Source organism: Phalangium opilio, unplaced genomic scaffold (genome assembly GCF_054372755.1).
Source record: "Phalangium opilio isolate 3A_F unplaced genomic scaffold, DU_Popi_V2 ptg000540l_1, whole genome shotgun sequence".
Taxonomy (NCBI): Eukaryota; Metazoa; Arthropoda; class Arachnida; order Opiliones; family Phalangiidae; genus Phalangium; species Phalangium opilio.
This window is the reverse complement of record NW_028324244.1, coordinates 1,878,901-1,892,097: the sequence shown is the minus strand read 5'-3', so window position 1 is coordinate 1,892,097 and position 13,197 is coordinate 1,878,901. Positions and strand designations below refer to the sequence as shown.

Sequence of the window (13,197 nt, the reverse complement as noted above, 5' to 3'; positions counted from 1 at the left end):
GTTAGAAAGACGCCATCAGAATTACGAGGCGTGACGGATAGTAAGTTCTCAAATCCGGTATACCCACCAAACCCGCGTTAAAAAATTAACATGGGATATACCGCAATGATTCCTAGTAGCTGTATGTATTCCTGTTATTATTGTTGTTTAAGAAATGAAACCAAAAATGTGTTTCCAAGTGATGATTTTAAATTAAACCAGCTTGTTTTTGTTTGAGTTTAATCCTTCCGTCTAGCTTGAGTATTTAGCCTAATTCTATAAAGCAGCTCCTTTTAGATTGAGGTAAGGAGATAATTGAAATAACTCTTATTTTTTCCCGTTTTAATTAATGGAGCGTGTTTTTTAATTTGCCAAAAAAAAACCTTACCCTCCCCTCCTCTTTCCTCACTTTTATAATAATACCTCTTATAAAGATTGGGAGGGGATTATACAAGGGATCGGATACTCAATTAGTTCAACTGTAAACTCGTTGATCAAGCTAAGTTACTGAACATTAGGTCAATTTCCCTACCCCTTGGAATTAGGTGGGTTGTTTAAGGCAAACCCTCTCGATGCCTTTACGTAATTGTTAGCTAATAATAGAAGCTCTCACTTTTCTTCTCTCTTGATATAAAAGCGTGTAAGCAGACAACCTTTCTCGTGCGCCAGCCAACCGGCTTAAGGCCCGTTCAGACTGTAGACTAAAATTTTACGTTCATGTCAATGCAGTCGCTTTTCTTGCACATGTGCCAACGACAACTTAAAAGATTCGTGCACGGGTTTAGCTTGAAAATGGTTCAATTCAATTTCGTCGGGGCTGTGAGTGTCGAGAAGGCAACACCACCTTCGTTAGCGCCCTTTCTATAGCCATAGCTCACTCGATCGTGCCTTACTGACGCGTGATCGAGTGAGCTGCTACGCTTTATAAGACAATATATTGAAAGTTTTAGGCAATTCTTGGCGCGGTATTTGAAATTCATTTTGGATGTTCGTCTATCTATTTGAGTATTCAAAAGTCTTGGTTGAAAAAACCAAAAATATACACGACTACGTTTAAGTCGTCTGCTCTCGTGTCTAAACAGGGAAATGAACGGAACGAAATTGACGGGGAGGTCGACGGGATCGTAAGATTTGAGTCTGAATGGGCCTTTAGATGCACGCGCCCAAAAAAGCGTAGAGATTTTTAAAAGACGTCATTCACCGTCATTTACGACAGTTTAACTAGAAACTCAATACGACATGGTAGCTGTGTGATGTCTTTGATAGACGGATTTTCATCTTAATTTGACCTAATCCACGCCTTCCTTATTTTTTTGGTTTTCTTACGTTACGTGGATTACGACTCAACGTTCGCTCTACTTTATATTACCTCTTCCTGAACCTTTCTGCTCCGCATCTTCTTACGACTTTTACTTCTTATTTTCTTCTTCTTCTTTGGAGGTCGCTGTCTTCCGGGATTAAAATTTCAAAGAGCAATTTCAATCGGAGAAAGAAGCAAAGGGATAGGCACGTTTAAGGCTTTTTTCGATGCTTAATTAACTTAGTTCGCTCCCTAGTTTCGAATGTAGTAAACTTTCAATTTAATAGATTCGTTTTGGCGAAGCATCGGTGCGTAGAGGCTGAAACGTCTTTACTGATTTGGCCTATTTTTTCATCTATTTTAAAGTAGCTTATTTTTAATCAAGAGTACTAGCCTAATTACTAGTTTAAATTATCTATTGAACGTTGTTAAGCCTGATTATTAATTTTAACTATTGAAAGTTGGTAAACCTAAGCCTAATTATTAATTTAAATTATTGAACAGCCTTATTCCTAATTTTAACTTTTTAACGTTGTTAAGCCTAGTTTTGAAAGCATTTTATGAAAAATGGAGTTTATTACCCTCATTTGTGTTAAGTTAATCAATCTTTTCGAAGGGGAAGGAAGTTACAAGATATTTCTGTTAAATTCGTGTTTTTTTCGTCAAAATCGAATTGATATATCGAAGTCTAGCTCGTCTTTCCAAAGCCTTCAAAAGTTGTTTTATCTAAAAACATAATCCCGATATACAGGGTGTTTGTGAAAAGTTCATCAATAATGAAAGAGCGTATTTATTGGGCCATTTTGAGTCGAAAATGTTCTATGACATTTTGCCGTCCGAGCCACGGTTTTCGAGTTATGATTTGAATATTTTAGGGATGACCCCTTCATTAAATTAGCGCTGTCTTTCAATTTCTTAATTAAATTTAAGGGGTCATCCGTAAATTACTCCAATCATAACTTGAAAACAGTGGCTCGGACGGCAAAATGTCATAGAACATTTTCGACTCAAAATGGCCCAATAAATACGCCCTTTCATTATTGATAGACCTTTCACAAACACCCTGTATATTTCTATACGCGCCAACTAGACTTATAACATTTTTATTTGTCGGTCAAACGTTTTTAGATTTCTTCTCCCAATCGAGGGACCCGTCACTCTTTTTTGATAAAATTATTTCACGTAACCGTTTCCCATATTCGGTGTATAAGAAAATATCAGAGTTAAATACCCCTTTAAATTACTCCAGTCTACAGTTAATATCGAAATGCCATAATATCTCTTATTCAAGATAAGAACCTTGTATATTCCCAAAACCTCCTCGGTTTTTTTTTAATTCAAGAAACGATCCTGATCGTTAAGAATTTATACATTTCTACCAAGATAATTGAATTATTCATTAAAGGGATAGACCAGGGTAGAATTTTCTCTTTTTTAATAGAAAGAGCGTATTTAAATAATGAATATATCAATTGGAACCGTGTTTCTATGTACAATATTAAAGAAGATACAAGCAATTGAGTCCGCGAAGCACTGGGGAGTACACCTATTGGTTTACGGATTCGTCCAATAGGGGAACTCACCAGTGCTTCGCGGACTCAATTGCTTGTATCTTCTTTAATATTGTAGATAGAAACATGGTTCCAATTGATAAATTCATTATTGAAATACGCTCTCTCTATTTAAAAAATGAAAAACACAGAATTCTACAAGATTAATTCAGTTCTAATTGTATATAGCGGTTGAATTGACTGGCAACACTTTTAAGGGCGGCTATTATGCCAATATTCACGGCGGAATTGAATACATTCTTAATATTTGAAACTCCGAGATGAGATGAGACTTTCTGATCCACACCCCTTTTCTCGCGTCAAGAAACTTCCTTTTTAATTTTAACCCTTAATTCTCTCAATCGAAATCAGATAAAAAAGACTAGTTCTTCCTCCGGTGCCCTTGTAGGGCCTTGGCTCTTCCATTTTTTTTCTTTTCATCTTAGTTAACCCTCTATCTAATCTTTAAATAATTTATTATTTTTGGGGTTCAAAGGCGTACCGGTATTCTCTTTTAAGATGTCTAGAATTACTGCCCCGAATTACGTTACAAACGGGGAATTTTTTTTTTAATTCCTTTGAAAGTTTAATCCTTTAAAAATATCTCCATCTTTTTGAAGGTACGCTTTGTGTTCTAAGCATTTTATGGTACGTTAACGGCACGTAATTTCGTGATATGTTAAGCACGTCGAGCCAGACGGTGATGATCTTATTTAGAAATCTAATTTAAGTCATCTTCTTTCTTTAGAATGCGACGAAATTAGAGAGTGAAGAAAGTCGAACACATGTGATATACAGGGTGTTTTTGATAAGTATGATAATAAATTAAGGGAGATCATGTTCTTTGGGAAATCAATTTTGAGTCGAAAATGTTCTGTACTTCTATCGCCATGTTGAAATCCACAAGGGACACAGTTTTAGAGTTAAGATTGATTGATTGGAGTATTTTATGGATGACCCCTGAAACTTAATTTTAATTAAAAAACAGAAGATAATGATTTCTAATTTAATTAAGGGGTCATCACAAAAACACTCAAATCATTCGTAACTTGATTTGAAACTGTGTCCCTTGTGGATTTCAAAATGGAGGTAGAAGTTACATTTTCGACTCAAAATTGAAACACCCTGTATTTTGGGGTTCCATATTTTTAGTCGCGTCAGATACTCGGTTTGAGATGAACTTACAGGTGATGGGAGATGAACTCTTCTATTTTTTAAAATACGCGGTGTCATACGAAATATTACTCGAATTTCTAGCTGACTGTGCGACATTTCTGAAAAAGATAAAGTTAGCTTTTAAAGTTCTTTAAATTTTAATTTCTACGTATTCAGCTTTTTTAAGTTTAAAAATTTCTATATTTGAACGTTCTCTGTGTTCTTTATGAGTTCTTGGTATGCACAGCACATTCCGTTATAACGTCACGTGTCCCCGTTTACTTCAAGCAGACGACAACGCTACGAAAAGAATTAATCAAATTTATAAAACCATAAGCCCATATTTAAAATTTTAATACAATCATTAATTCATAAATATCATTCCACGGTTTTGTAATTATTAATTTCCCAGTTGTATTTAATTGAGATATTTAAATTTCATCAACGTATTATTATCATTATAATATTCATGGTAAATATTAATTATTAAAATTTTATCCCAATTAAAAAGACGCGACGTACTCGCCCAGGAAACTTAATTCTGTTTGGTTTTAGGGGTTTTTAATAGAGCATTTAAAGAATTTAAAAATTAAAAGACAGACGACGAAAAAAATGATTCCCTGTAATTGTCGTAATGGGGTGAATGTTTTTAGCCTTTCTAGATCATAATAAACTTTGTCTTTCGTTTTATATTAAAGTGTCGGCGGGGTTCGGCTTCTTGATATTTCCGTGTCTTTGGGTACATTCTCTCTCCCATCAAGTCTTTGAAAAACACTCTTTAATTATTTAAGTCGCGCAATAGCCCCGAGCAGACCTTGTTATAGATCGTCCCAGTCTATCTCGACGATACATACTGCATTCAGGAATCTACCTAGGCCTACCCTTTTCTTGTTTCGTATTTTTTTTTTAACCGCAAAATATATATCACAAGGAGAAGGTATAGAGAAATATGTATATTTTAGTTTTTACGTCATTTTACCGGTGTTGAGCCTGGAATTTTTTTTTAGCTTCGTCGCAATAGTTTATAATTCGTGAATTATTAGTTGTGTCGCGTTGGATCGTTAAGTGTAGTTGTAGTAGTGCCCTGTTTTCTTGTTTTAACAAAAATTCACGTGCGATCAGTGTGGGATGGAATTTAGCACAAGATTTTATATGTGGAATAAAATTTAGCACGATATTTTATATGTGCAATGAAATTTAGCACGAGATTTTATATGTGGAATGAAATTTAGCACGAGATTTTATATGTGGAATGAAATTTAGCACGAGATTTTATATGTGGAATGAAATTTAGCACGAGATTTTATATGTGGAATGAAATTTAGCACGAGATTTTATATGTGGAATGAAATTTAGCAGGAGATTTTATGTGGAATGATATTTAGCAAGAGATTTTATAAAAATTGCACGAGATATAGAGCATATATACCACGTGAATTTTGTTAACAAGAAGGTTACGTGATTGGTCGGAGGTGCAAATTTCAAATTATCTATGAAATTTTTTAAATTATTTTGAATTTTAAAATAATTCCTGGATGTTTCTCTAAGCAGATAGAGATATGTCTTACCGATAAAAAATAAATCACTTGGTTTTCCTTTTCACCCTCCCTTTAAAAACGTGCATCGATCTATTTGCTAGAGAATGTCAATGAATATTTTTGAATATGGTTAATTAAACATTCTAAATTCGGGAATGTAATTTTCTTTCAAATTAATGTGGTGTAATATTTCTTTTTTTCTTGGGAGGGGGTCAACTTGGTCAATATTATATCTAATATAATTTATTTCCACTGCCATTACGTTTTTCATTTCCCATCCTCTATACAGCTTCTCCGAGTCATTCTTCCTTCCATCTCTCCCTCTCTTCTCTTAATCTCATTTACATAAGATCTGGTTTTTTTTATTTATAATGTATCTAGCGTAACTTACGCATGGTCTGAAGACTTTAGCCCCGAATCCTAAGGACTCTCTTCTTATTATGGAAAATGGGTTTTGGGATAAGTATACAGGGTGTTTCTGATAAGTCTGCCTTCCATAAATTAAGGGGCAGTTTTCTTTGGAAAATCGATTTACAGTCGAAAATGTAACTTCTATCGTAATTTGCTACAAGGGACACTGTTTTCGAGTTATATTTCGATTTGATTGTTTTAGGGATGACCCCTTAATTAAATTAGAAATAATTGTCTAAATTAGTTTCTTAATTAATTAAATTTAAGGGGTCATCCTTAAAATGCTATTTACAATCTTAATCTGTGAAAACAGTGTCCCTTGTAAATGATAAAATGGAGATAGAAGTTATAAATTTTCGACTCAAATTCGATTGAATCCCATTGAACACTGCCCCTTAATTTATGCTAGACTTACCAGAAACACCCTGTACATGTATGAAACATAGAATCATCTAGAGAAAGAAGAAGAAGAAAAAAAACCGTGTCAAACCGCTAAGAATTATTTTTGGTTCGCTTATTCTTTAGCGAGAAATATTTATTCAAGCCGAAGGATAACTTTGATATTTTTGGGAAACTTTGGGATGCTAAAAATAGATTATTTTATTTAATTTTAAGCTCGAAGAAATTTAACCAAGTTATTTTTTTCTTTTTAATTTATTTTCAAACAAGTTTTTAATGATTATGACTCACCTGATGGTACTGTACCGAGTTTCGCGGTTATGGCATCATATTTCCCGCGGAATTAAAAAATACCATAAGTTCTTAAGATATGTTCTGTTCCATAAGTTTTGTCACTGGTAACTTAGAAACTGGAGCTTGTCGTGGAGTGAATGAGGTAGGTCATAGATTCTGGGTAAAGCGACGTATGCCTGGTTTTGGCGCTGTCAAAGGCATGGTAACGCAGACTAAATAGGACCTAGATGGAAGTCCTGCAAAACTAATTAACCATCCGAGTGTAGGACTTCAATTCTCGTTTGTCGTTCTGCTAGAACTAGCTCGAGCTGTAAGTCTCTCAGTAGCATTGCGAAGTATACAGGTAGTGTCATACTTATCATGGAATATATCTTATAAACTTATGAAAATACTTAATGGTAACAAAAATCGGGGAAAATAGTACAAACGTAATTGTAGACTAAACATGAATTGATATTCAGGGTGTTTATGAAAGGCCTGTCTTAAATTAAGGGGGATGTTCTTAGGGCGATTTCGGGACACTGTTTACTAGTTTTGATTGGAACGTTTACAATAACTTGTACTTGTTAAGCCTAATTTTAAATTAAATTTGAAAAGTTCGTGTCATAGTTAGTAGAAAAGCGCAAACTAAATAAAAAAGTTATCAATTAGGCCAATTTCTTTTAATATTCAATTTACGATCTCTTTCCAAACACAAAATTTCGTTTTGAAATGTAAAGAACTTTTGTATTAATTCGTTCATTCGAAGAAGGTCAATGACTTTTTTCGAATTAAACAGATGTGTTGATTTCCGATTGCCACTGTAAGTCATCTCCCCATGCTGTGAAATCTACGACCCATACGTGTCTTTGGGGACTTCGACATCTTATCCCTCTGTCTCTCCCGTTAACTGGCTGGGAGAAAAAAAGATGCAGGGGCTAAAGAATTTTTGGGTGGTCCTGTAACGGCCAGGGCCCCCAAAATATGGCATTCCTTAGCGTTTTCGTATAATACGGGCATTTATTATATATTTACGGATTGGATATATATTAATTTTACCAACCCCCCTCCCCCTCTCTCTCCCTCCTTCCCAAAGACATTAAAGAGTCGATGTTTGAGAGAGAGAGAAGCTCTAGTTGTAGAAACAGCTAGGAGGGAGCCCACCACCGTTATTAAGGATTAATAAGTTTTAAATCACCGTGGGAAAAACGGTGATTTAATTTTGGGGTGTGGAGCCATGTAGCTTGCCTGTCTTTTTAGCTCCTATACCAAGTTTCGAACATCGTTAGTCAATCGAACAAGATAGGTTAGGGGTTGAAATAAGCTTGGGTTTCGCAATTTAATTATAAGGAATTGAAACAAACACGTGCGTGGATTCGGAATAACGTCCCTCGCGCGCTTTTTCGAGTTTTGGCGCGAGAAATATCGCACGTGCTTTCCAATTTTGGCGCGAGAAATATCGCACGTGCTTTCCAATTTTGGCGCGAGAAATATCGCACTTGCTTTCCAGTTTTTGGCGCCATGTGGCGCGAGAAATATCGCACGTGCTTTTTCGAGTTTTGGCGCGAGAAATATCGCACGTGCTTTTGAGTTTTGACGCGAGAAATGTCGCACGTGCTTTTTAAACTTTCGTTTTAAATTAGGCTTAAGTTTTTTTAGAAATTCGGGTCATTTGAAATTAACTAGAATAAATCTAAGTTATGTTTGTTCCAGTATGTATTTTAATTTATCGCAATTTCTGGTATAAGAGCGGGCTTTTTCAGAGTGCTGAACACACATATTAACTTAATTTTCAATTTAAAAAAGTGCGTGGTAAGTTAACTGCACTTGTTATCCCAATTTCTTAGTTTATGTAACAAATTTTGACAATATCGTATATACAAAGTAAAATATAAATTGTGTTATCTGTATTTTTGTGCCCGAAAATCCTGTTTTCTAGTTTTGTTTTCATTTCATTTTCCAACCTTGGATTATGTATCTTTTTTTTTTTGATAGTCGGGTATTGAGTTGATACCAATAATGATTCCATATATACTTTCTTCAATGTTGATCTTTTTAGCGAACTGGCATAGAATATAATATCAGAAGGGGATAATAGAAGAAGACTCTGTATACTCTTAATACTTCAGTTATGTTCATGATTCTTCCCAGGCTCAACCAACCCATTTTTGTTTGCTCTCCCTTTCATCAAACTGCAGATGCGCATCGCTGCACCGTGCAGGGTGAATTTGATACTAACTAAATCCTCAGCAATTAACCCACAAATCTACTCTACCCCGTCTTGACGTGGGACAAAAATCCATCCGCAAGTGCATGCGTCTTGGCAAATAGTGAAGCGTTACCTAATAGAGTATGAGGGAACTATTCGGTTTAGTAACCTTGCTTTAATAAATGTTGATCCTGATGTTGGGAAGAAACATGTTACGCTTTGTGGTGGTACACTTCTTAGGAAGAGAAGTATTATATACTTCTGATAATATACAGAAGTTACTTTTGACATTGACAAAGCGGTTGTTTATTTTTTTCCCTCTACCAACTTACCCCGAAAATCTCTTCGGGATTACCATATAGTATATCGGATTACTTAACTTCTTTATATAGGACTGAAAGAAAACCTGACTTTTGCTTCTCAAGTACATACGCAGCCATCAGCTTCGTTCTTCTCTCTTAAGATAAGCAAGCATTAAGCATTGTTTTCTTACCTAGTATATAAAGATATCGAAATATTTATTCAACGTCTGGAAACGAAAGACTAAACCAATCGTAACCAGACTTCCTTCCTTGATGTGTCTTTCTTTTCTTTCGGAATCAATCCGATATTATTTTCTTTTACCTCCTTAGGCTCTTTTCTTTCTACCCTATCGACGTCGTCTGCTATAAATAGGTCAAAGGGTTAACTATTTCTCCCTGCGGCAGTAATTTCGATTTTTGTGATGCATGCATGGTTAAGGGAGGATGTGTTAGGCTTAGTTAGTTATAGGTTTAGTTAGATTAGAAATTTTTGTAATGCCCTGTTTTTTTTTATAAAATACCGAATCTGTCTATCACAAGTATCATAAGTTTATAAGTGATATGTTACATGATAAGTATGACACTACCTATACTTCGTAATGCTACTGAGAGACTTACAGCTCGAGCTAGTTCTAGCAGAACGACGGAAGCGAGAATTGAAGTACTACACTTGGTGGTTAATTAGTTTTGCAGGACTTCCATCTAGGTCCTATTTAGTCTGCATTACTAAGCCTTTGACAGCGCCAAAACCAGGCCTTCCTCGCTTTAACTCGAATCTATGACCTCTTCATGACAAGCTCCAGTTTCTAAGTTACCAGTGACAAACTTACGGATGGAAGATATCTTATAAACTTATGCAAGTACAACTTCGAAAGGTTTTCATTTATTTTTAACAATAGATACAGAGAAGTTAAAAACTTTTCTCTATTTCGAGATGAAATAGATTCTTTTGTAAGGGATCATGGTTGACAGTGTATTTTTTGATCAAGTCCAAGCGGATTAAGATATTTTTCTTTATGAAAAGAGAATGTCTCGTAATTCTGATATCTTTCGTCAATCGCTCTGGCCTATTATAGATAAACTAGTTATTTTGGTGGCAAAAAAGAAACCGATTTCGTTTTGAGCGCGTCCCACTATCCGTCTCTCTTCTTATATAAACAAGCTAGGGATCTATGGGGAAAAAGGAGGGAAGGCGCAAAGGAGCGAACCGCAAAGAAATCTTGTCATTTTATCGAATTTGGCCGGAAATCGAAATCGATCTCTTTACATAATTTTTTTTTCTCTCCTTTCAAATCTTTCTTGCAATTTTTTTTTTCTTTTGATATTGGTTTCGTCTAATGTTACTAAATAGTCTGGTTATACGTCCAGGACTTTATTGATATTCTTGATGACTGATATCGTAAAATTAATCGATGTTTTATTGGAATCAATGCCGATTTTAATCGATTATTTAAATTCTGCGAGATAGCTCAATGAAACCGATATCTACCGATTTTCAACCGATTAATGATCGACTTTTTTGGTTGAAATCTGGTTAAAGTGCCGATACCGATATATCGGTTTGTCCTCATGGCTATTTGAAATTGTAATTTTGTTCTAAACCCTTTGACGCTCAACATTGTGTGGGAATTTTACGATAAGCTTGTTAAGTTCATAGTATTTGAGCAGGGATAGATAGACTTTTTTAAGACGGAATTCCCAACGGTTAATATTTACTTCAGTCCGACTCATAGACGAGTACATAGCCCCTTCCTTCAACACGTAACCAAAAAATTAAATTTTCTTATTGGCTCACTAAAACTACGTATTGGTGACGTTGCTGACAAGGAGGGCCAATAATACGTAATTCCTGTTTACATCTGTCGCTATGACTACGACCCCTCTTGCGTTGTACCAGAGCCCACTCGATCCGCGCTCCCGGACGCTGCGCTGCTCGCGCTATATAGCGCGAGCAGCTTACGTCGTGATGCGCGTGATCGAGTGGGCTATGGTTGTACAGAAAAGCATCTTTACAGGGGTTCAAAATGAAGCTGTCTAAAAGCAAGGGTACGGAAATTATTCGGGAATTGTTTTTAATAGCAATTAAGAGGTAGGGAATTTATTGCCGGTGTTTTGGATTTGGAGTACATCTGTAAGGGTGAAAAGTGTTCGCTAATTCTTTCTAAAGCCAATCATGTCTACTATCCTCATAATTTTGTAAGCGAATTTGATGAAGTTAACCAAGGCTTAGTGAATGGCCAGGAGTTTTGTGAGCTTAGTGTTTGGTTAAAACCTGTTCGTGTTGTAATATCTATGAAGGCTTTTAAAGCATCACTACAACTTCATCAAAGAGAAATAAATCGTATTTCAAAATGTGTTTTGGTTTCAAGCCCTATGTCTTGTGTTACTTCCATTTTTAAACAATGTTCTTTCAAAAATTACAATCGGAGCCCAATCCATTCCAACTTGGCAGACGACGTTTATTTGACCCGGATATACATACAACGCCATAATGAAAATAAGACCCGCCTCTTCTTTCATACCCCCCGTCACGGGTAAGGGGGTCGTGGACTAGGACGCGCACCCGAATAACCCTGTTACCCATTCCGTCTTAAAAAAGTCTATCTATCCCTGATTTGAGTTAGTCGTGGAGGGTCCTACACAGAATCCTTCATTGTTTATGGTCCAATATTGTGTCGCTTCTATAACATGTTGATTTAATATCCATTGTCTCGCTAGCATCTTTAAAAATGTTCAAAAGAAGTAATGTTTTTTTTTTCTTAGCTATTTTTAAAGTCATTGCTTTGACAAGAAAAATATTTCAATGAAAGAAAACGAATTTTGATCATCGCATTTTCATAAGGAAGGGTTGAATTTGCAATTTCAAAAAAATTAATCCATCCTATTTCAATCTGTGTTTTTAAACACGTGTTAACTTTAATGAGATTATAAAAAACAAACTATTTTAATATAAATTTTTAATTTGATTTTGATTTATACAAACGGTATTATTAGATTAATTTCTAAAAATCCGTTTATTGGGACTAATTAGTTACCCAAGTTAGGCCCTAAGTTCATAAGATATGTTCCTCATAAGTTTGTCACTGGTTATAAACTGGAGCTTTTCATGAAGTGAATGAGGTAGGCGTAGCTCGAGCTGTAAGTCTCTACCAGTACGAAGTATAGGTAGTGTCATACTTATGGAGGACCTTTCTTATAAACTTATGGTTAGGCCTAATTCAAAATTGGCTTGGCAATGGCGTCGATTCAGATTTTAATAATTGTCTGGTGATTTCTCACGAGGCTCAGCCATCTGTAAAGATTTAATCATTGCTTTGATTAAAAAATAGATTAAATGATTAATACGAACACTTTTTAAGCCTCACGGCGTACCTTTTTTATTATAATAACTAAAGGGGCTTGAATTTTAACCGGAATAAAGCGAAACCCAATTAATTTTTTTTCTTCTTGTTTAAAACTCGTTTTAAATACTTTTCTCTTTCTATAAATGATTTTTAAAATTAACATTGAAGTAAATGATCTTATTTCCATCATCAATTTATGAACGGTAGTCGGTGGTGGCCTGATGATAAGGAGATCTAATTTATGAATTTATTAAATTTTTCCTTTGAATATTTAATTAATTGGATATTTAATTAAACGTGTTATAGAGACCCAATTTTTTTTAACTAGAATGACTGAAGGTCAAAGGCCATACAACGTTTCGACTCATTTAGATGAGTCAACTTGAGTTGAGTAAAAGAGTTGGGGCAAGTGAACAGAAGTTGGTTGGACAAGTTGAATTACCAGTTATAAATTGATCACTGACCAATTTTTTGCTGACTCAAGTTTTTGACCCATCTAGTTGCGTCTGAAAAGGCCTTAAGAACAGTTTTATTAATAGAGTTCTATGGAATTTCTAATAATTTTTTATAACCTGTACCCCCTTTCTCTATTTGACCTCTTTTCCAAGGTCAGAGGGAAAATCCAGGTGTAAATAAGTCTTCCTAGTCTGAATATTATGTATTATGGCTAATTTCAGTTGCAGTTGAATATTCATGTAAAACTAAAATAAATTATCGATAAAAGGTTAATTATTACG

General features: G+C 35.0%; 1 protein-coding gene across 3 annotated transcripts in view; it reads left to right on the top strand.

Moving 5' to 3' along the window:
• The window catches only part of LOC149588588 (A disintegrin and metalloproteinase with thrombospondin motifs 9-like), a 179,267-nt gene that overhangs the window by 8,952 nt on the left and 157,118 nt on the right, over positions 1-13,197 (top strand). The gene's annotated exons all lie outside the window — the stretch shown is intronic.